This window comes from Colobus angolensis, unplaced genomic scaffold (genome assembly GCF_000951035.1).
Source record: "Colobus angolensis palliatus isolate OR3802 unplaced genomic scaffold, Cang.pa_1.0 Scaffold386, whole genome shotgun sequence".
Classification (NCBI taxonomy): domain Eukaryota; kingdom Metazoa; phylum Chordata; class Mammalia; order Primates; family Cercopithecidae; genus Colobus; species Colobus angolensis.
The window spans coordinates 1,871,096-1,896,140 of NW_012117221.1; the positions used below are offsets into that span (position 1 = coordinate 1,871,096).

Consider the following 25,045-nt stretch of genomic DNA (forward strand, 5'->3'; position numbering starts at 1 on the left):
AATATTTCTCAACGTGACTTTGTTTTCAAAAATGCAGTGCTTGAGAGACTTCTGATTTTGAGTTTGCTTAGATGTGCCTACATGAAGTTTCTGTCACCAGGAGAATTGGGGTCACAAAATGTAAATTAAATTTAGTATTGGGGAAATAGAGATTAAAACATTTTAATCAGCAGATGGTGAATTTATTTATCTTTTACATACACAGTTTCTCTTCCTGATGAAACCTTGTAATATCTTGTAAAGTAGAGAAAACATTTTGGAATCCTGTCATCACCACCTATTTAGAAGGAGAGGCAAGGGCTAGAAATGAAGGCCAAGGCTGGAAGAGAAGGAGGTCACGTTAACCCCTCTGCAACACAGTTCAAAGACATCCAGGGGAGACAGGCCCAGTATTTCAAGACCATGGGTGGCTTAAAACAGAAGCCTAGTCTTATCCCTAAATGTAACTTCCTTGAAGGCAGGTATTTTTGTTTTTTTTTTAAAGTCATCAAAACCCAGAGACTAGAACAGTGCTTGGCAAATGATACGCGCTCAATAAATATTTGTCAATAAGGAGTGGCCCATCATGCAGCAATTCTTCCAGTTGCTCAAACAAAAACCTTGGAGTCATCCTTATCTCCTGTGCCTTCCCGTATCTTGCTTTAAAAAGTTTCCCCACCGCAAGCCTGTTAAATATTCTCACATACTTTTCCTTAATGCTTATATTTCAAAAATATTTAAGTCCAAATAGATATCTTTTGTCTTTGCTGTGACATAGAGACTACTTTTATTTTTATTAAACAGAATAAGCAATTTTCCTGCAAATCATTTACTGATTAAACTGTTCTTTCCCTGGGTATAGTCTCTCCATCCAGGTTTATCGCTCTACTTGTTTGTTCTTGGCCTATACCACCCTGTCTCGGCTGCTATAGCTTTATACTATTTTTTTTTGTATCTGGTAAGGAAAATCTACCACCTTTTTTTCTCTCTATTAAAATGTTTGTGTTTAACCTTGAACTTTTCTTTTCTAATAGAGCTTGAGAGTCTGCTTATGACATTCTTCATTAAAATGTTTCTATCTAATCATTTGATCCAGTAATCTCACATCTAGGAATCTATCCCAAAGATACACTAGCAGATACACAAAAACGGACAGAACCAAGGACCAGCCCCAGTAGAAATGGGCATCTCTAAAGCCCCCACTGTGGTCTCCAAATATTATTACCCACTAAAAGGAACCAGGAATTGGTGAAGAAATGGTTGGTTTCAGGTCTATGGCAGGGAATGTTCAAAATGAGCTTGCAACATCCTCTCAAGTAGGAAAACAAAGATGCTGTTCAAGATTCCTAAAAACATGCCCAGAGGAAACAGGAGCCAGCCTAAAGAGGCTCCTTCTGGCCAAATAAAGGTCCATTTGAGTATCAATAAAAAAAATAATTGAAGTGGATTTAAATGTATCAAGTATAATATAGACATTTATGTGTATGTACAGGTGTGTGTGTGTATTTACATTTTCAGTTAGTACACATTCCAGGGGAAAAGTGTTATTGACATAAATAATAATTGGAACAAAGTGAAATATGTACACACAAATACACATTTTTGTTGTTGTTGTTCAGAACCACCTTTGAGGAAAAGTCCAATTACCTGCTATGTATGAGATGAAATGAGACATTTTAATTTGTCTTTAAAATTATGCTTTTCCATATTTGAAGGGTAACTCCTAGTTCTAGTATGCCAAGATGTGGCAAGTTGTGTTTACACTATCCTTGCTCTTTACCAAGTAATAACTCGCTGGCAAGTTGCGTTTACACTATCCTTGCTCTTTGCCAAGTAATAACTCGCTTTCTGTCTGATTGTTCCCCTCTGAAGTCACCGTCTCACCTCCACAGACACCTGCCCTAAGCTTGTGCGCATTTTGATTACTGTTTCTTCTACAAAGCCACAGCAGTTAACTGTAAGCAAGACATTAAAAAACTGTAAGCAAGACATTAAAAATGTGAGAATTTTCCTAGAAAGGAGGAGAAGTGAAAAAAAAAAAAAAAGAAGGAGATTGTCTTTTCAGTGTGATATTCTCAGTAGTGTCTGGCACAAAGTATTTGTTCTAACTATTCCTTCAATGAATGAATGGATGAAAGAGTGCAGTGGATAAACTACAGGATACTCTGGAGCAGAGTTACTTGAGTGAATCGGTCTTGAGTGAGTAGTTAGTGTGTCTGGGCACATGCACGTGTGTATGTTCTGTATAGTTTTGTACAACAAAGATAAACTTATGTGTGCCTTTATTGTCCTTCTGAAACAAACGAATCTATTTTGTAATATCAATCTAGCTCCTGTCAATAACATTCTTTAACATCCACATTAGGATTTAGCAGTGATTTCTTGCTGTACTACTCATTACGCACAAAACACTTCAAGCCATGATTCTATTTTTCTTCTCTTTTTACAGAGAACTGGTGAATATTTACAGGAACCATTACATCTGTTGACAAGACAATATATTAAGCTTAAAATAGCAAGAAGAATAGCAGGACTAGTAGTCCAAGCAAAGAATTACACAAGATCTGGGTTTGGAATGTACTTTAAGGATAGAGGAGGGGTGGGGATTTACTGAAAATAATTTACCCCTCGCCCCAATCTTTGTGCTTCATCGTACTTGAATAAAAACATTATTTCCATCAAAACATTTTTATACCCCAGATTTAAGAAGTAAATAGATTTGTGGTCATGTTTGTGGAATGTACTAGAAGCCCAGCACTTGATTCTCTTTTCAATATTCCTGAAATAGTTTACATCATCTGTTAGCCTTTGTGAGGCATTTAAGAAACAGAATTTTTGGGTCCAGAATACTGAATGAGACAAACCCTTTGCTGCCAAAGAAAAACTCAACATGGACTTTGTATGGCAAAAGGTTATCACCATCTGTATTATATCAAGCCTCTGATTAGCTTGTTTAAATATCTGGCAGGAAAGTAAGCTTCCCTTGTCCAGCAGTAGTCATTAGAATGACAAAAATGCAGGGTTGTGTAACATTGTTCTAACACCCGAGATCCATCACCATCACACAAGACTGCACCCCCACTCCATGTCAGGCTGCAAGAGAACTGTTTTGAAAAATTGTCTTGAAAGCAAAAGAGAGGTCACGGCAGATCTGGCATGGGGACAGTGTTTGTTCTTGGGCTCCATTAATTAAACTATGTGCCAATATCATACCAACTGCAACACAATCTTAGTTGCAATTATCCATTGTGACCAGCCTTGACAGAGAATACTAACTAGAGAAGCTAATAAAATCTTTTTTTTGTTATTGTTTTGTTTGTTTTGTTTTGTTTTGGGGGACAAAGTCTCACTCTGTCACCCAGGCTGGAGTGCAGTGGTGTGATCTTGGCTCACTGCAACCTCCGCCTCCCGGGTTCAAGCAGTTCTCCTGCCTCAGGCTCCTGAATAGCTGGGATTACAGGCATGTGCCAGCATGCCCAGCTCATTTTTTGTATTTAGTAGAGTTGGGGTTTTGCCATGTTGATCAGGCTGGTCTTGAACTCCTGACCTCAGGTGACCCACCCACGTCAGCCTCCCAAAGTGCTGAGATTACGAGTGTCAGCCACCACACCCAGCCATAAAGTCATCTTTTAAAGAACTTGATCAATCTTGATGAGCCAATAGAAAAAAATATAAATAAATAAATAAATAACTGGATACAATGAACTAATACCTACTATGACTATATGACACCTATTCTCCAAGGGGCAGAAAATTAGTAAATTATGTCAGTGTTTCAATCTGTTTTCCCCATATATTGTTTCTGTGTTAAGAAACATTTAGTCCAAACAATGCACCATAAAGCCACTTATAATACTTCGCCTTTCAAATTCTAAAATTTCACCACGCTTTGTCTGTTATTTAGTTAATATTTCTAATTTGAATCTCAGGTGTTCTTCAGTTCAAAGGATGTTAATGGTTTTATATTTAACATTATTTATGCGAAAAGAAGCTATTCTGTTCATTGTTTTCTGGATTTAATATATTCTAGTATGTTTTTGTTTTTATCTCATCCTACTTCCAAGCTTTTCTTCTATACCACTGTTTTGCAGTATTGTTCTCTTTCTATTTCTAATTGAGATTGAATCCCAGCATTGCATTTATTTTCCTTATCACAAGATTTCTGTCTTTTATACAGTTCTCGCTTTATTCTTTTCGGTTTATTGGCCAGTTTAGTTTGAATTTTAGTCTGTTGTTTATTTTCTCTTTTCTCATCTCCATTTCAAAGTTTTATTAATTTATGTTAAGCACATGTAACCCCTTCATTTGTTTGTTCGTTCGTTCCTTCGTTCCCTCTCTTCCTCTTTCCTTTCTTTTCTTTCGTTCCTTTCCTTCCTTTCCTTTCTCCCTTTCTTTCTTCCTTTCCTTCTTTCGTAGGGAATTCTTATACTTTATATCTTATATATCTTACATTCTACCTTTATTTTATTTAGCAGAAAATTTTCAAAGAAGCCAGATACAGTTGTGGGTTTTTATTCTGCTTTTTCACCATGAATGAAGACGTATGTTCAGTCATAGTGTTTGCAACAAACAATAAAAAACTAACTGGGTAAAAGTAAAATGAGTGTTGGAATTTATAACTGTAAATTTTGCTATCTATTATTATTAATATTATTAAAACAAGCTGATAACCCACCCAAATGATCAGCGAAGAGGTTAGCCCTCTTATTTTTAACAAATAAGCCACAGCCTGTGTCTGAAAATGGATGGCCTAGATCACCAATCCCCAATAGAACTTTCTGTGATGCTGACGTATCATTTGTTCCGTTTCATACAGTAGCGACATATGGTTATTGAGCACTTGAAATGAGGCTACTGCAACTGAGAAATTGAATTAGTAACTTTGTATAATTTTAATCAACTTAAATGTAAATAGATACATGTGTCTAGTGGCTACAATACAGGACAGTGTAAAGCAAGATAGATACATCCTCATCCCAGGATGAAAAAACAAAACATCCAGAGAAGGCCTATGAAAATATTCTGTAAATCCAAGATATACAAAATCAACTGGAGAATTTGGAAGAGTACGTAATTTAACACTAAAATAAGAAAATAAGCATAATTACAGCTGTGGCTCACACCTGTAATCCCAGCACTTTGGGGGTCTGAGGCAGGCAGACTGATTGAGCCCAACAGTTTAACGCTAGGCTGGTCAACATGGAGAAACCCTGTCTCAAAAAAAAAAAAAAAAAAAAAAAAAAAAGAAGCAGCATAATAAACTGGTGCCTGTATTACTAGGATTTAGAAAGTCAAAGCCTCTATAAAAATAAGAAGAACTGAAAGCCATGGAAAGAGAATACACTAAAATGAAAAGAGAGATGTGTAAGAGAGGAATTTGATAAGAAACTAATGTATGAAAACTCAAAATAATGAAAGACAGAGATCCACATTGTTCATAGTGAGATAAAAATGTCAGAAATTCAAATGGATAAAGTTTAGTACAAATTTTAGTGTAGAAAGCTGCTGACTAATCTCACATAGCCACAAAATTTTATATAAATACTACCAAACTGAATTCAAATAACATTCAAAGAAACTTTCTTGTTCATGTGATAAGGCTTATTCCTCAAATATAAATATATATTAAAATTAGAAAGTCTTTTGCTCCAATGCAACACAATTAATATCCCAATTAAAAGGAAATAATAATCCAATATGCTGAAAAGACATTTAATAAAATTATTTTTTGCTTTGCTTATCAATAAAAATTAGGAATAAAAATGTGCCTCATTAGTATGATAGATTATCTATCTCAAAACAATAATGGAAACCATGTTCAACTATAAAAAAAGCAGATTTCCCAAGTAGATAAGAAATAAATCAGTATTATTAAGTATTTAAAATCCTTTTGAAATTTCTAGCTAACATAATAAGACACAAAACCATAGAAAGTGTTATAATTCTTAAAGTTTCTGCTCCTTCTCAAAAAATCAGAAAGAAAACAACAAGCTGGAAAATACATGTATTATGCTTATCAAATATAGTATTAATGTCTTTAAAATATAAATAATTGTTATAGATCTCTAAGAAGGAGAAAAGAGAAAAAATAACAGAAATACAGTTGAGCGTTTTTGACCAAACAAAACAAAGACCAAAAAAAGAAATTGTATTTGCCAGAAAATATGAAAAATGTTTAACTTCACTAATACCAAAATAACATAAGTTTAAAAATAGTAACACTGTTTTTTTTAACTTCTCAAATGGCCAAGGTTTTCTTTAAATTTCAAAATTGCAAAATATGTAGGAAAACAGATATTTTTGTTGGGAATGCCACCTGTCCTGGTAATATTTGGGAGACAGTTTGACAAAGTGATCAAAGCCTTAACATTTTCACATGATTTGAACTTAAATCCTACAGTTAAGAATATCTTAAGGAAATAACCACGGATACACACACAAAATGATCAAAAGGATGTATGTGTATCCCAGAATAATTTGCAATGATAAAAAATTAGAAACAATATAAAGTTCCAACAATAGGACACGTACACTAGTTAAGTAAATTATAGGGTAATTACATAATATTATTACAATGATATTATTGAACACTATTAATTTTAAGAAGTAGGTAACCAAACACCATGATTTCATTACCTATATGTACCTTACATTAGTGTGCATGTATGTGGAAATGTACAGTATGTCTGTGTGTATATGTATAAGTGTGACTGATTCATACAGTATATACTCATGTATACACTCATGTACTACATAATGATGTTTTGGTCAGTGACAGACCACATATACAACCGTGATCTCATAAGATTATATTGCCATATCTTTACTCTGCCTTTTCTATAGCTATGTTTAAATACACAAATAGTTAACATACTGTTACAATTGTCCACAGTATTCAGTACTGTAATATACTGTAAGGGTTTGTAGCCTAGAAGCAATAAGCTATACCATCTAGCCTAGGTGTATAGTAGGCTATCCCACCCAGGTTTGCGTAAATATAGTCTGTGATGTTCACACAATAACAAAATTGCCTAATGATACTTTTCTCAGAGGGTATCCCCATTGTTAAGTGATGCATGACTGTACATCAAAATGTTGACTGTCTCCTAGTAGTGTCTTTAGGGTTTTTCATTTACTTCTATGTTATAGTTTGTTGTTTTTGTTTGCCATTTCCAAATTTTCTCTTCTATGCTTCCTTTGGACAGTATCATGTAAACTCAGAACTTTGAGTCTCACTTATAGTCTAATGGCTACTAAATCAATGTCAAACTCTTCAACTTCCAACATGAAGTTCCAGTGGCCCAGTATACACCTCTGTCTGAATGCACCATGAGGTTCCTCAAACTCAACATACCCTCTCCACACACAAATACGGGTTCCCTCCTTCTGTTTTCAAGATACATCAAATATCTTTCAAGTCTGAAATCTGGGAGTAATCCATGGTGCCTTCTTTCTGACCTATCACATTTAGTAACCATCCAGATGTGTACATTTCCAAATTATCTATCTAATTCACAATCTAATCACCCCAGTCATGGTTCAGGAATCTGAAATCTGGCTTCCTGAAAATCAAGAGTTGTTTTAAACATCTGTAGCTGAAGCTGTTCTTTCAAATCCATTTTCTGACCTGCCATCAAAGCTATCTTTCTGAAATACTGATCTGACTGTGTCTTTAAACTTCTAATGTTTTCCCTCTGTCTACAAAATAAAGTCTAAACTACTTTACACGTCCTTTTACTATCTAGTCCTAGATAATGCTTCCAACCACAACCCTTACCACACCCTTGTCTCCAGTCTACCCTCTCCGCAACCCCACTTTTGCACTCTATTTTAGCTACATCAATCTATCTGGAGGTTCTGAAATATACCATGCATTCTTGATGTTTGCTCTGCTTGGAAATTCTTAACAACCCTTTCATCTCCCAATATGTCCACCTCTGATTTTTACCAGTTCTTCAAACTTTAGATCAAAGTTTCCTCTTTTAAACTTTCCCAAATTCTTCTGTTATGCATAAAATCAGTGCCCCCACTCACATTCCATTATATTAATCCCATCGTAATAAATTCTTATAGGTCTGACTACATCCCAAGCCAGATGACAAGATACTCTATGGCAGGAATTGAATCTTATATTCTTACTCTATTGATAACAAAGATTAACTATGAGGTAAGAGAATGAAAGCAATTGCCTTAATTTGTGCTAGCTCTATGTCCACCATGCAGAATAAATTAACACATTCTAGGCCAAAATGTTTTTAGTAAATTCCATCCTGCAATCTTCAAATGAAAATTCATATAAATATCATATGTAAACTTATTTTACCAGATCCATAGTGAGCATCTATCATATACCAGGCACTGTGCTAGGGATTTACCAATTGTATTATTTGATGATACAACCATTAACCAAAAACAAACAAAATAAGTAAATAAATAGATAAAACAATGACAAAAGTATAAACTGGAAGCAGTATTCTGCAGTAATTGAGCTTTCCTATTTATACTGTAATTTTAAGTCAATCACTTTTAGCCAATCACAAATGCTTCATTTATTTTAAGTATTTACTTGGGCTTCATAGACTAAGAGTCTAGAAAGAAAGAAAAAAGTTGATTGGCCCTATAACATTTAGGCTATTTATTATAGTCTGGCCAAATCACAGAAGAACCAGAGGGTCAAAGAAGAACTAAATCTCAAATTTATGGTCATGAGGTTTTCCACCCACGTACATGTTTTAGTTATTGAAAATGGATACAAATCATTTTGAAATGGACCCAAAGGGACAGTATATCAAACTGTGAGATGATATGCACAGGAGTTGATTAGAAGTAGACTTAATTAAATGGTTTAACAAAAAAACATGCAGAAGACCAAACAAATTTCTAATAATGACAAATTCTACCATTTGGAATAAAGGTACATAGGGAATAAAGAAAATCTGAATAGCAAAAAAAAAAAAAAAAAGTCATTAGAATCCAAATGAAAATTGGAGGCTAAATGACCTATTATTCTTAAACAAATTGTTAATTGATTACAAGATAAAAAAAATCAAATTGGCTGGGTGCGGTAGCTCATGCCTGTAATCCCAGCACTTTGGGAGGCTGAGGCAGGTGGCTCACAAGGTCAGGAGATCTAGACCATCCTGGCAACATAGTGAAACCCTGTCTCTACTGAAAAATACAAAAAATTAGCCGGGCATGGTGGCAGGCGCCTGTAGTCCCAGCTACTTGGGAGGCTGAGGCAGGAGAATGGTGTGAACCTGGGAGGCGGAGCTTGCAGCAAGCCAAAATCATGCCACTGCACTCTAGCCTGGGTGACAGAGTGAGACTCCATCTCAAAAAAAAAAAAAATCAAATTTAATTTTATTATCAATATTGTTATGAGTAACTCTATCATTTCAGTTGAGATGTTAAATTCCTATACAATATGATCAAGTAGCACTTAGCCCAAACATCAAAGATATTAGAGAAATTATTCACAGGCTAATGTCAAGAGGTCAAAGGAGAAAGTAAGATAATCTCAAATGGCCCAAGTATTACATACGGTAATTGGGCATCAGTGTATGATTCTACAAATAAATTAGGGAAAGAACAGAGAGGTGCTTACTTAATATGACTTAATATTGTAGACCATGGCCAAAATCATGCCTGAAGCATTCTCATTAAATTCAAGAACAAGGCAAGAATGCCTCATTACCTTTTTTTTTTTTTTTGAGACAGTTTTGCTCTTGTTGCCCAGGCTGGAGTGCAATGGCACGATCTCAGCTCACTGCAACCTCCACCTCCCAATGATTCTCCCTGCCTCAGCCTCCCAAGTAGTTGGGATTACAGGTGCCTGCCACCACACCCGGCCAATTTTCTGTATTTTCAGTATAGATGGGGTTTCATCATGTTAGCCAGGTTGTTCTCGAACTCCTGACCTCAGGTGATCCACCCGTCTCGGCCTCCAAAAGTGCCTCAACACTTTTATGTGAGAAGTTTAGCTGTTGTAACAAGGCAAGAAATATAAATAAGTGTAAAAAAACTTAATCATATTTCAGATGAAAGGGAATACATTGAAAGATAATATTGAGAAGTACTGAGAAAGATTGATATACAAGAATAACTATTTCAACTGCAAAATTTTGCAGTAACAACTGATCAGCAATAGGAGATTTCTAAAATCCAATTGTGGTATATCTACATGAAAAAATATACTTGAAAGGTAATTTTAGAGGAATCTATTATATGGAAAAATTTTCATTAGGCAACCTTAAAAATGAAAATTATAGCATGTGCCTTTACTACATATGTCATATAATTAGGTATGCCCATACATATATAAAAAGAGTGAGAGACAAAAACTGTAATTATTATTATGTTTTCCTGCTTTATCTAAGCTATTAATTTGTATATTATTTCCATAATAAGGAAAATAAGCAAAAAGTTATTTTAGAGAAACATGCAAAGAGAAGAAGAAAGTTAGTAAAGACTTTCAATGGTTACCCTCAAATTAAAGTTATTCACGAGTGTGTAAAGAAATTTTGCAATTTATACGGCCTTTGCACATTTATTTGGCAAATTCACAAAGAATGAGGGCAACCACACTCTGTTGTGTGGGAGGATAATCACTTAATTAGCTTAAACAAAGAATTACTGGATGCATATAGGAATATTTTTTCCAACCTGAAAGTAGGGAGAAGAGCTGGGTCTCAAGAGGATTGAAACCAGGAACAAGCAAGCCAGTAGAAGCTACGGAGGCTACTTCCTCTAACCTTACATTTATTTCCTCTGGAGTTACACAGTTTGTTGTCACCACTTTTCTTTGTATATCTTCTCCATTCACTCTTCCTTATGTTGATGAGATTTCTATGGTTCTCTGTGCAGTCTTAACTCTGTATTACCTGTCTACTGGTAACAAAACCAAAAAACACCTACTCTTTCAGGGCTCTTTGTGCCCTAATTCAGATTCCCAGGAAAAAGAATATAAATGAACTATCTCAATCTCTGGATTGCCACCTGCTATCCAAACAGAAAGGGACAACCCTCATAGGTAGGCAGTGGACTGAAGAGGGTGGGCATGGTCCTCAATGAAAGTGGCTGTTGATTGACTGGACTGCAAAAAATATGAGCTACGAAGAGAAGAAATAATTTGATGCTATGCTTAGGCTCAGCCAGTAGAACAATTATTTTGGAAATGTATCAGGTCAAACTGTTCTTCCAAAAGAGCACCAAATGCCAGGAAGCATGTGTAGACATTAGGAGAATTTAAGTGTAAAAATATTACTGAGAAAGAAGAAAAATGTGATGTATGATTCAAAGCTGTTAGAAAACAAATAATGTCTTCTTACCAGGTATTTTAACACTTACCCTAAACAAAAAGTTTAGCAGGAATTTAGAACACATGAAAGACATGGAAAATCTAACCATTATCTTGCAAATACTTAGGCTTCAGCAACAAGCCAACTCTGGAATGCTTCAAAAAGCCAAATATATTTCAAATCAAATCTGACACAAGGGGGATGCAAATGAGTGGAGGTTGAAGGGAGACTTTTTAAGTTCATGAACTTACTGTGTACTTTCTTTGTTATAGTTATCTTAAATTCATTAAAAAACATTTAATTTGTGACATTTATTAGCATTCCAAATAAACGACATTTGCAAGTTTCATTTTTTTAATTTGTTTGTATGATTGACCACATGACCACATAAATAAACCAGGATGGAGCAAAATATTCTGTTTCTTATCTTTAAAAAACTGAAATTAAACCCCAAATGATTTGAGGTTGACTTTTATTCATAGATTAGATTAATTATCTATATTTAAATGATCAATCAATGACAGTAGTCATATTTATATACATTATCTTTCAAATGTGTTGATTTTTAAAATCATTCTGAATAAAATATAGTCTCTGGTGGATTAAACAATCCTTACAATTCAGTTATGTGCTTCTTCTTACAACGGGGACAGTGTTCTTTAAATATGCACTGAATATATAAATGAATCTAATTTATTACCCACCATATTTGAAGAAAGATTTTAGTAAGCATTGATGATCATGGAGCTAATTGCTACAGCAAGGTTTTGGGGTTTTGTTTTGTTTTGTTTTTTACCTGAAGAAAGTACTAAAATAGTCAAAAGGAGTTGGGTTTTTCTTTTGTGAAATGGGTAGTGTATGAAAAGAATAGGGATGTTATGCTGCAGGGGAATGCTGAGTACCTCAGATTAGGATAAATTGAATCTAGCTGGAAGACCAAGTCTTGTACTAAGGTTTGGCATATACATTTACAAACTTAAGTGTAGGCTGAATGATTGAGAGTAATACTTAAGGTCATTTAGGACTACAAGAAAATTTGATTTTTGCTTGGGTTACATTTTATTTCAATAAAGGGTGTGAGGTGAAGTGCTGACCTTGGATTAAAGGAACCTAAGACTTCAGAAAGCTATATAAACAAAAAGGACAGAGGCAGATATCTTGCAGCTAAAAGATATGATCTCCTACTGCCTCAGTGGCTTGGTCTCTGCAAGGACTGGTAGAAATAATCTGTTAAAGTATGTGAGGTGGGAGATGCTAGCTGATATGATTATATCATGTAAGAATGGCATCTGAGAGAGGATGAAGTGGGTGTGAGATAAGGGTGGTAAGCTGGGATTATCAGGCAATTTAGAGAGTGCCCATTCAAATGACAATCTCCAAACATCCCCTTCTGTTAGACCTTTATCTGCTCCAGCCTGCCTTCCGCTTGGTCATAAGCATTCCCAAGTCCCTTTCACGGCTGCCCTCTCTGCCTCCTGACTTTGCAATGGAAACTTCATTGGTTAGTACGTATCAGTGTGTCCTGCATCTACTAGATCTTTTGACAGCATGACATAGAGGTAGTTTTGCATGGTGGTTAAGAATTTAGACTTTGGCCCAGACTATCTGGATTTGAACCCCAGTTCCTCAACTTAACCAGTTCATAATTACATAGAGAATGTAATTACATAGAGAATTACATTCTCTATGGTTCAATTTCTTCATCTGCATTTTGGTAATAATAATAACAACCTAACTAGCCAGGTCTGATGGCTGACACTTGTAATCCTAGCACTTTGGGAGGCTGAGGCAGGTAGATTGCTTGAGCCAGGAGTTTGAGACCAGCCTGGGCAACATGGCAAAACCACGTCTCTACAAAAAATACAGAAAGAATTAGCCAGGTGCGGTGGCTCACACCTCTAGTTCCAGCTATTCCGGAAGCTGATGTGGAAGAATCACCTGAACCTTAGGCTATAGTGAGCCTCACTATAGCCTGAAGTTAAAGCTATAGTGAGCCGTGATAGTGTCACTGCATGCCAGCCTGGGCAACAGAGCAAGACCCTGTCTCCAAAATAATAATAATAATAAAGGATAACAACCTAAGTAAGAAAGCTTGCTATTGTGAATATTTAATAAATTCATATGGGCAAAGTGCTTAAAGTGGTGCCTGACAAGTACTAATCATTCATTATTATATACCATGATTCATCCAAGGAACTTTGAACATGTTGCTAGAATACATCTGTCAAGTAGATAAACCAATTACAACGCAACCATCATTTTATGCAGAACAGTGAATGAAAACCAGTAATCATGTTTATTACTGATAGGACACGGGATTAGGGAAAATTGTGACTCTATAACCAATAACTACACAACGCCACCTGAGCCAAAAAGTAGGTGGTCACGCTTTTGGCAGAAGAGCAGAAAAATAACTATTTGAATCTGTGCAATACTGAGGAGAACATTACAGGAGTGGTTAAAGGGCAGTTGTGACAGTGGTATGGAGAAGGGACATGAATTTAAAAGCCCAGAGCCTGCAGATTCCCTCTGAACTCACTGGATGAGCTTCTCTCTCCAGTGGTGCTGTAAAGTTTATGTCCTTGATCACATTTTGTGGAAAAACAGGTAGGAGTCCACATCTGCCTGAGCTACTTCTAAACACTTTATATTGGTCTCTCAGGAAAGTGATCTGAATTTGCTAAAATTATCCTATCATTTCAAAAGTCAAGTATCCACTGAATAGTCCTTTGAGATGTTATAACTGTTTTGTTTCAGTTATTTGCAACAGAAACAAATTCAGGAAAACACAATATAATGCTTGATATACTGAAATGAAATGCACTAAAGATATATCTTTTCAAGAATTCTAAAGTTTTAATGAGTATCATTTTCTAGGTCTTGTAGGAGGTACAAAGTCAACTAAGATGGGATCTTTGTCCTAAGCAAGCAGAGGGAAGACAACAAACGCAACAAGGGAGTTATAAGCCATGTATATACATCTCTGTAATTTGCTTATCTAATGTCTCCCTACAGTATTTCCCCACATTTTGGGAAAATATCAAATTGGTGAATACAGATTACTCTGAAAAATTCCCACAAGAACCATACTGCTGTGACTTCAGTCACCTTTGCCTACTAAATTTTGATACTCGGTCTCATCCCACGAAACAACAGGAGAAAGAGGAAATATTGAAAGAGAAAATGTGAAAGGAAATAAAGAAAAAGGCATTGGTGCCTTCTGTGTTTGTGGACTCTCAAATGCTGGCCCATGTGTGAGTTCTTTGAAGAATGCTCTACATTTTCTCAGATGCCACTTCCAGTACTGCACCTACTAATTTCTTACTGCTGGAGTTCTCTGCTTAGTGGGCAATAAAGTGATTTCAGCTGAGCTATTTTCCATAGTTCTTCACCTGTGGAAATGTCATATACCCTTGCTTTGCCAAAAGTTGATAGTGCAGGCTGGTCCTCAGCCTCCCTTTCGAGCTGCCCCAGAGGACCCTGCTGATGGTCCACCCAGACTTCCCAGCCTTCCCCTGCCAGCATCTGCATCTCTGCCTGAGGGCTTTCTTGGGTGCCTGGAGATGACTTTGCCTACTTGCAGTGGACAGAAAAGTGACAGAGAATTATTGCCCTACAGGGAGCAACCCTCGGCAGTGACTGACATGAGGTAGTCTCTAAATACCTGAGACCTATCACCCTTAAGTTGTGATACTTCTAAGGCCTGAATTCTACACTGGCTCCCAGTGTTCCCTAGTGGAATTAAGAACAACTACTGTTCTATGGTGCTGTTGGCTGGCTTCCCTTCCTTGTCTCATTTCCCCACTCTCACATCAATATTTACCAGGACCAACTCCCCAATAAGCTACTTACACTGGAATCCGCATCTTAGGTTGTGCTTCTGGCAGAGCCTAGATGGAGACATCAGATGTGTCTCCAGCTCACCTCTTCTTCCATAAGGAGGCACAGGGGCAAGTCAAGGCTCCTGCTCAGGTTCTACGAGTGCACATAGTTTGTGAAATTGAACTTACATTATATAGAGAGTTTCATATAGTCATGGTAAACGCACACAATGTGTGATGAACATTCTTTTATAGGGAACTTTGTCTCAGATTATTTTCTCATGGGAAATTCCTTGATTGGTAAACATTTAGCTTTAGGATTTATACTTTTATGGCAAACATACTGACAATTTACCATATTGCTCTGGAAATATGATGCCAGTTTCTTAAATATGTAGACAAATCGTGAATGCTCTATCTTCAGAGGAAAAGGCCTGTGAAGAGTAAGATCTCGAATGCATAAGAAAGAAGGGAAAATGCTTGGTGAAAGTTCTACCTTGCTGAGGGAAGAGACCCTTACTCTGATAAATATAAGAAAATAAGGATGATTACAAATGCTCAAGTTTATGGGTTGAACTAGTGAAAATTTAAGAGTTTATATCTAATAAAATTAGAAGTGTTGGTATTTTAACCATGTACATACACAAATATACATTTTAAACACTGTCTTTGAAATTAGAAAGACAGGCCAGGAGTGATGGCTCCTGCCTATAATCCCAGCACTTTGAGAGGCCGAGGTGGGAGGATTGCTTGAGCCCAGGAGTTCAAGACCAGCCTGGGCAACACGACAAAACCCTGTCACTATAAAAAATACAAAAATTAGCCAGGCATAATTTGTGACCCTGCAGTCCCAGCTACTTGGGAGGGTGAGGTGGGAGGGTACCCCAGGAGGTTGAGGCTGCAGCGAGCGAGCCATGATCATGCCATTGCCCTCCAGCCTGGGAGACAGAGTGAGACCCCGTTTCAAAAAATAAAATAAAAAGTAAATTAAATTAGAAAACAAACAAACACACTTTGCATTAGCAATGGGTACATCCTACCTGCTGGTGTTGTAGGATGGGCAATTTAAAAATTGAGGCTTCGGGAGGCCGAGGTGGGCAGATCACCTGAGGTCGGGAGTTTGAGACCAGCCTGACCAACAAGGAGAAACCCCATCTCTACTAAAAATACAAAATTAGCCAAGTGTGGTGGTACATGCCTGTGATCCCAGTTACTTGGGAGGCTGAGTCAGAAGGATCGCTTGAACCCAGGAGGTGGAGTTGTGGTGAGCCAAGATTGCGCCACTGCATTCCAGCCTGGGCAACAAGAGTGAAACTCAGTCTCAAAAATAAATAAATAAAAAAAGATTGAGGCTATTGGGACTGTTTCAGAGAAATTAAGAAAATAGTTCATCAAACTCATGTCCTCAAAATCTACTTTATATACTCTGGTAGCTGCTTACAACTGGAAAAATACTTAACTTGGTGTTATTACTTTTTCTTAGTAAATGACTCAATTATGTAATAAGTCCTACTAAGAACTCCCTTAAATTTTTTTCTCTATTTATCCTGTAGGAATTAAATTTTTCCTTAATTAATTTCAAATTACATTTATTCACATAAAACAAGGTAGTTATCATTATTTCAATAGATGTAGTAATTAGAATCTATCTTCAAGTTTACAGCTTACACATTTAGTGCATCTATGAAATAACTATGTGCTCTGAACTTGAAAAATCTTTATTGCTTCACCCTTTACAGAAATAAACTATTAACTTCTTGAATGACCCCATGAGAAAGACATATAGTGGAGAAGATGAATACTTTAAAAATCTTTTCATATAGATGGATAAGGGAAAATGCATCTACTGATGGTTCACATTACATTTTCTGAGTGCTATCATTCATTTCAAGCGAAGCATTGTAACAACATTCGTGCTAAACAACAACTTTCCCAGAGTTTTTCCTATCCACAGCTGACCTCTAAACCGAAACAGGTTACTGTATGGAAGCGAACTCTGATTCTATGCCGGAAATCCAGCCTTCATATGGCCTGGAGAGATTTAGAGAACAGTCTTTAAAATCTATGGGAAATGCAGAGACAATCCATAACAGGAAATTCCTTTCAATGTAGACATGCCTTCACCTGGCAGCTTACTAGAGAAAAGCTGAAGAAGAACCATGTCTTCCTGAGAAATGTTCATTTGTATTTATCAAATTAACATTAAAGTATTAATTTTATTTTGTAGTACACAATTTTCCCTGTCTCTATCAGTATCATCTTTTATTTGTGAGTGAATTTCATATTATTTAGAAGCTTCTGACTTCTGGGAAACTAAGATACAAAGTTTCTGTTGCATGTGCGTATGTGTGTGTGTGTGTGTGTGTAGACAGTCTTCATCTGTCGTGCAGGCTGAAGTACAGTGGTGCAATCTCAGCTAACTGCAACCTCTGCCTCCTGGATTCGAGCGATTCTCCTGCTTCTGCCTCCCAGGTAGCTGGGATTACAGGTGTGCACCACCACTCTTGGCTAATTTTTGCAGTTTTAGTAAAGACGGGGTTTCACCATGTTGGCCAGGCTGGTCTTGACCTCAGGCGATCCACCTGCCTCAGCCTCCCAAAGTGCTGGGATTATAGGCATGAGCCACCATGCCTAGCCAAGCTTAGCATCCACATTTTCCTTCTTTTTCAGCAATAAAGCTCCATAAAACTAAGGGTAAGCATGAAACCAAGTGTTCCCCAATGAGATCTATGTGGAAGTACTGCACGGACTGCCACAGAGTCTCCGTAAGATTGTGACTGTCTCTGTCCTTTTCTCCTTCTTGGCATTTGGAATGAGTCCCTGATGGTAGGAGCTCCAGTAGCCATCTGAGACCATGAGGTGACCTGAAGATGATGGAGCAGAGCTGAAAAGAGGGAACTGGATCCCAGAAGACTTTTCAGACCTGTCATTTTCCCTCTGAATTTTCTACTCAAGACTTAATTTGAGAAAGAAATAAATGTCCATCATGTTTAAGCTAGTGGTACCTCAGATTTTCTATTAGATCCAGCTAAGTTACTCCTAGCCACTTCATTCATTCTAGTTTATATCATTTAGGGGGTTAACACCACGTCAACCTCTGCCATTGATTGTTCCATGTCAGGCCATGAAATAGCAATCAAGGACCACAAAATGAAACTCCAAGTGCCAAGGTGGGGACTCCAATGAGCTGAAAGAATACACACCCAGAATTGCTACAATTTGCTAAGAGTCAGCCAAAAAGCCAGAGTTTTGAAAACATGCTATCGCCTGATTTTAAAATGTGTGATTAAATTAGACACACACACACACACACACACACACACACACACACACATACATGCCAAGTGAAATGCACCCTTGGAATGAATATGACTTTACAGCCATGGTTTACGTTCTCTGGGTTACACTGTTTGGCTTTACGTCTTGTGTAACAGTTTAGCAACCCTGGACATGGAATCCCCTACTTATCCCTAGCTTTTGATACCTACCTCCAGATGTAATATAGTAAGATATAGAGAAAGAGTGGTTACAAAAAGACCAGGTGATAAATCAGAAGACTGGATAGACTGTCTTTGGCAATTACTTAGCCACGTGATTTGTGTGTAATGATGGTCATTGTTAAGAGAAATTCTCTCTATGCACATTTGTATCATTAGGTCATTGGTGGAGAATTTTCCTACCCTTTGGCCACAGCTGTGAGGGAGGACAAAGCAGTTGGCTCTCTCCACGTGTCTAAGCATTCACAGTCTTTGACCAAGCATTTTCATGATGTATTTCAACCAAACAGAATGTAATACTGGCAGTCAATAATAATAAGTGCCTTTAGCTGTAGCAGTAGGTACACATTCTTATTACATACCAGTGTCCTATATGCAGGAAATAACAAAACTAATAAATAAAATACGCATAATGCAAGATCAAGAAGAAATTTGAATTCGACATTTAAGAATTATTCACTCTCTCTTGAAATTAAAAATGTTAGGCCAGGCACAGAGACGCACACCTGTAATACCAGCACTTTGGGAGGTCGAGGCGGGCTTATCACTTGAGCCCAGAAGTTTGAGACCAGCTTGGAATACATGGCAAAACCCCATCTTTACTAAAAATACAAAATTTAGCCAGGTGTGACGCCGAGATGGCACCACTGCACTCCAGCCTGGGTGACAGAGGGAGACCTTCTCTCTCTCTCAAAAAAAAAAACCCCAAAAAACAAAAAATGAGTACTACTTTTTTGCCTGGGAAATACATGTGAGGTCTGGAATTGTTGTAGGTACTGAGGATTTATTTATTCAATATTCATTCATTCCATTCCATTTCATTCCATTTATACTTCTAAAATTCTGATAAGGTTGAAAAAGAGATTCCTATGTAATATTAGAGATGATTTGAGAATTGTTCAAAAGCTTAGAAGCACAAAAGAGAGAACATTTCCAGACATACATTTGGAAATATATCTTTTCAGCATAAAGAACTTAGCTGCTCCAACAGTGAGCGATTCTTGATGTTAAAACTATCCTCTGAGTGTGGAACAACTGAGTCCACTGCAGATTACATAAGTGCCCCCACCCCTTCCTGTAGAAAAGAAGAACCCAAACTTTCCTTATTGCTTCAGCACTAGGGCCATCAGAGAGACCACTGCAAAACATACAAAGGCTATTATCAGCCTATTGTATGAACAAACCCTAGTGGCATCTCACAGATCTGCAGGGTTTGTTAGAAAACATAAAAGGAGACACTTTCTTCCCATAAGCCTGGGAGAGAAGATTACTCTCTAGGTAAAGGTGTGAATATCTACCAGTGTGGACACATCATGGATGAAGCTCTTTTCCCTGAGCTAGGAAGCACTTCCGTCCATATATTCCCAGTCCTCTGACCAGCTAAAGCTTGGATGTTTGGCGAGGCAGCACATTCTCCACCAGAGGATCACATTTCTGGAATTCTGGAACAATGAGGAAAGCAGATTTTTTTTTTTTCCAAAGGAAGCTTCATGCTATGTTTGTTTAATGGATATTTAGCAAAGGTGAAGTGGAAAATGAGGGGCTCTGGTTTTATTTTGATGTGAAATATGTAGGATTAAGAAGAGCCTGGCATTCACAGCGGGGCCAATCCAAACATATTCGCTTTAGGAAAGATAAGTTATAAACACATGGCAGGAAGAAAAACCAAGAAGAAGGTCGTTATGAGGTAATTACTCCCCTGGAACAAACAGCTGAAGAGCTTTTTATGAATTCTGTAAAAGGATTTCATGTAATTAAGTTCAAGGTGCTAAACTTTCCCCCAGGCTATTGATTGTGTACTAATTACAGAATTCACTGCTTTTGTCCTTGTGCTCTTTGAAGAGTGCTATGGGGTAGTGTCTGAAGAGAAAATGTCTATACTGGATTTTACCCATTCAAATCAGGTGTGATAATTGTGAGTACCCATTCATATACTACCCCTCGTGTTGTCCAATTCTGACACCAAATAATGATCATTTAAAAAGTGAAGCAACACTGTTATCCTTTTTGTCTGGTCAGTCCCATCTGCTGAGAAATAACAGCAAGTTTCATGTTGTTAAAGAAAATTCTACATCTCACAGTTTGTCCATAAGAGGAATAAGATGTCTGACTGAGGGGTAACTGTGTGCTTGCAAGGTGTGCCTACGCACCATACATGTTTATGTGTTTGCCTGTGATTGTGTCAGTGCACAGTTGTGTGAGCATTCAGTTTCAAACAGAAAAGGTTTGAAAAACTAATTTTTCCAGGGAGTAATTAATAAACTCAAAAATATCCCTGTGATTTTCAATTTCACACAAAGGCTAGGTCACAATCTGTTATAATATTACCATTCTGCACACATGCGGGAATCTGACGAATGATCTCATTTCCATGATGAAATGTACAAAGTTTCAGGTCAAAACCCACACAAGACAGCTTACCATTTTCAAACTAACTCGGTCGCTAAATGCTTCTGCCTGATACCTATGCAAAAATTCAAGCCTCAACCAACACCATTTCTAAACATTGGTCGTCTTCTACCAATTTTCTCTAAATCTTATATTTTAATTATATCTAAGAATGCTCATCAGAGGCTTGGAAAAGTTACAATGAAGACACCTAAGCTTCCAGTTTAGACAGGGACTGAGCCAGCTGACCTTCTTTTGTACCTACTCATAGCCCAACCAAAATGAGAAAAAATAAAAATAAAAATGAAGTCAAAGGGAAGACCAGCTAATACAAACTTTTGAGAAATCCCTGCTTGTTAGATTACAAATGGATCCAGGCTGAAGAGCAGCACTGGGAACCTTGTTGGCAATTTCACTTTCCAAGACAGGATGTAGTGCTTGGAAGGGGAAAGCTGAAGACAGAGTAGGTCTTGAGGGGAGCACTGTGTACTGGACTCATTACCCATTTTACTGTTTTGGATCAACATTCTCAGAGGCCCCGGGCAAGTCTGGCCAAGCCAAACAGAGGAGCTAGTACCTGGCAGGTTTTTCCCTGATGCAGCAGGGTTCTTCCTTGATGGAGTAGACCATGGCATTAGGAATAAGGCCAGCCATCAGGACCTCATGAGTATTTAGAGCGGAGACCAGGTCCAACAGGAAACAAGAGCTGCAAAACTATATTCTGCATGGTGTGACTGCTTCAACACACAGAGAGCATTTTTAGGGTAGCTATTTCATCTCTTAAAGGCAAAAGTCTTTAAACCTTCATAAACAATGAAAACAGCACAAATGAAAAGAAAAATAGATCCAACAGACTAACAAAACATTTGTTGCTATCACCTTAAACAAAATTAAAGCACTGAGAAAAAATATTTGCCACATACTTGGGTCACTGACAGCTCAGGGTTAATACCATTAAGATTTAAAGAGCATTTGCAAATCAATAAGAAAGAGAGCCATCCCCAGTTAAAAACTAGATAATAGTCCTCAAACATCTTAATGGGTATTCGAAAAAAGGAGCTATATGTGGACAATAACATCTTTTTTCAATGTTCAGCCTCACTAATAGGGAAATGCAATTTAAAATGGGACTCCATTTCTCACTTAGAAAGTTGGGGGGTTGGGGGTGGAATCTTCAAATGATATTAGCCTGCACTGGTTGGTCTGCACCCCAGGTCCTGACACTGTCACTGCATGTGGAGGGCAGGTTGGCACCATTTTCTGCAGAGCAACTTGACCCATGTATTAAATGCCTTAAAAAACATGAATATTCTTTGGTGCAATAATGGCACTTCAAGAATTTGCATTAAGGAAATGATTAGAGATATGGGCAAAGATTTAGTTATACAATGTTTGTAACAGCCTAAATATATAATAATAGGTAGTCTCTCTCTTTCTCTCTCTCTCTCTCTCTCTCTCACACACACACACACACACACACACACACACACACACACACACATGAAAGCACATTCTACAGTGGAAAACTGTATGACCATGAAAAATAATGATAGTAGAAATATGTTCCTTATTTTGGAAAGAAGACTGAAATATATGGTGGGAATACAAAGTCAAATTACAAGAGGATGTACAATTGAATCCTTTTTTCTGGGTAAACATAATTTACGCATAATATATGCATGAAAACATGTCTGTTACCTAGACAACTGAATAAAGTCAAGGAAGCTATGTACCAAACTATGACAGTGTATTTCCAGGAAATAGTTTTCCTGATTATTTTATTTTCTACAATAAACATTATCAGCAAAATAAAATGTATATAAAAAGAGAAAAAAGGAATCAAAGAGGCTTCAACAAGAATCCAAACATAGAAGGCATATTTTTAAAAATCAAAGTTTCTATACATCAAGAAAAGTTGTGTGAAATTTAATTTTAAAAGATGCTATTCATGACAGTAATATTGAGCAGAATATATTTATATATAAGTATGAAAAATACATACAGGACTTAATTTCTAAAAATCTACAACTTTGTTAAGGATTATGCATAAATGTATATGTATAAAGAATACACATAAATGCTATTAAGCAAATTATATGAACCAAATAGTGCTGGGTCAACTGCTAATTTATTTGAAAAATAAAATTAGACATCTTTGTCATACTATGCACAAAAGTAAGTTCCAGATGGATTAAACTGTTAAATAGAAAACTATTTCTCTGATTTGGGAAATGAGAAGGCTATTCTAAGACTTTGAGAAAATATAAGGTCTTACACTTTTGAAATGGAAGAATTATTACTATAAAATATAAATAATCCCCAAGTTAATTCAATATTTTCTATATTGAAATCAAAATCCTTACTGACTTCGTTGGTAATATGTAAAAATGAATTTAAAATTCATATTAAATAATAGGTGGGTATTAACTAGAAAAAGAATAGATGTTTAAAAAGGAGAATTTGCACTACCAGATATTTAAATATGTTGTAAAGTTACAATAGTTAAATCATTTTGGCAATGATACAAATGACATAAAAAATGGGAGGAAATAGAAAGCCAGGAAGAGATCAAATACCCATAAGCATTTACCACATGAAAAACGTGACATTCAGTTAAATTGGAAAAGGCTATTAAGCAAGTAGTGCTGGAACAACTGGTTAACTATTTATTTTTTAAAATTAAATTAGACCTCTTTGTCATACCATACACAAAAATAAATTCCAGATGGATTAAGTTGCTACATGAAAAACTATTTCTCTGATTTGGGAAATGAGAGAGTTATTCTAAAACTATGAATATAGGATCTTAAGGAAAATGTTTGATAGATTTGAGTGTATAAAAATGTAAACCATTCATCTAACAACATTTCCATAAACAAAAATAAAAGGCAGTAAACTGGAAAAACATTTGCAGCATATACACAAAAGAATTACTGGCCTCACTACATAAAGAGCTTTGGCAAATCATTAAGAAATAAAATAAGCCAATGTGCACTATAATGGCAAAATGGGCAAAAACTATGATAATTATCAAAGGACAAAATACAAATTGTCCAGTAGATGTACTGGAAAATGTTCATCCTCAAAAAGAAAAAATGTGTATTTGCTAAAATGATGCCTCTATCACATCTTAAATTGACAAAGATACTAAAAAATAGTATATGATATTGGCGAATATGTGACAAATTTACTGCTGATATACTCTGCTGATGAGAATATAAATTTATACAACCCTCCAAGGGAGAAATGGACAATATGTATCAAGAAGTTACAAATGTTCCTAACCTTTAGTTCGGGAACTCTTATAGAAATTTTTCCTAAAGATGTAAACAAAGGAGTCCACAAATATTTATGTTCACGATAACTTAGTAAGGAAAAATCCTAAGTGTCCAACAATAGGTGATTGTTGCATGCAATGGAATAGTATGCAGCGAATGTAGAACATTTTAATTAGGATATAACAAATGAAAAATGTAGGCCACAAAACAGCAAGATACCAATTCGGTTAAAAGTATGAATGGATGTACATACTGGGCAACTGTTCAACAACCTGCAAACAGTGGCTTTTTTTAAAATGATGAAATTTTAGGTTTTTCTTTCTTCCCTTTTCCTCCTTTTTGTTTAATTCATTCTACAAACACTGATTTGTTATTATGTGTTAGAATTTCTATATGTTCCTTTTTTCCCCACTGAATATGGATTAATTTGTAACCAGAAAAACAGACACATTTTATAAAAGTTCGACATCCCAAACTGACTTCCTCTTCCAGATGTTAAAAATCTAATAAAGGATTGGAGCAAAAATAGGAAGGGCAAGAATCTTACATTGAAAGCATAACATAACTTTAAAAAGAATTGGGGTTACGCTCGGATCACTCCGTGTCCTACCTTTAGAAACACTTTGTAAACCATACTCACCTGTTTCAGCTTGGATGCCTCTGCTCCTACAAATGTGAATGTGATTAGCGTCTCAAGGATCCCTTCCTAACAGGTCCTCAAAGCCGACTATTTAAGGAGCCTGACATCTCTCTAAGCGTTTTAAAATCCGTTATCCCATTGGAGC

General features: G+C 36.5%; 1 protein-coding gene across 1 annotated transcript in view; it reads right to left on the reverse strand.

Annotated features, from left to right (window-relative positions):
- SVEP1 (sushi, von Willebrand factor type A, EGF and pentraxin domain containing 1) overlaps positions 1-25,045 on the reverse strand; it is a 225,115-nt gene that overhangs the window by 198,611 nt on the left and 1,459 nt on the right. The gene's annotated exons all lie outside the window — the stretch shown is intronic.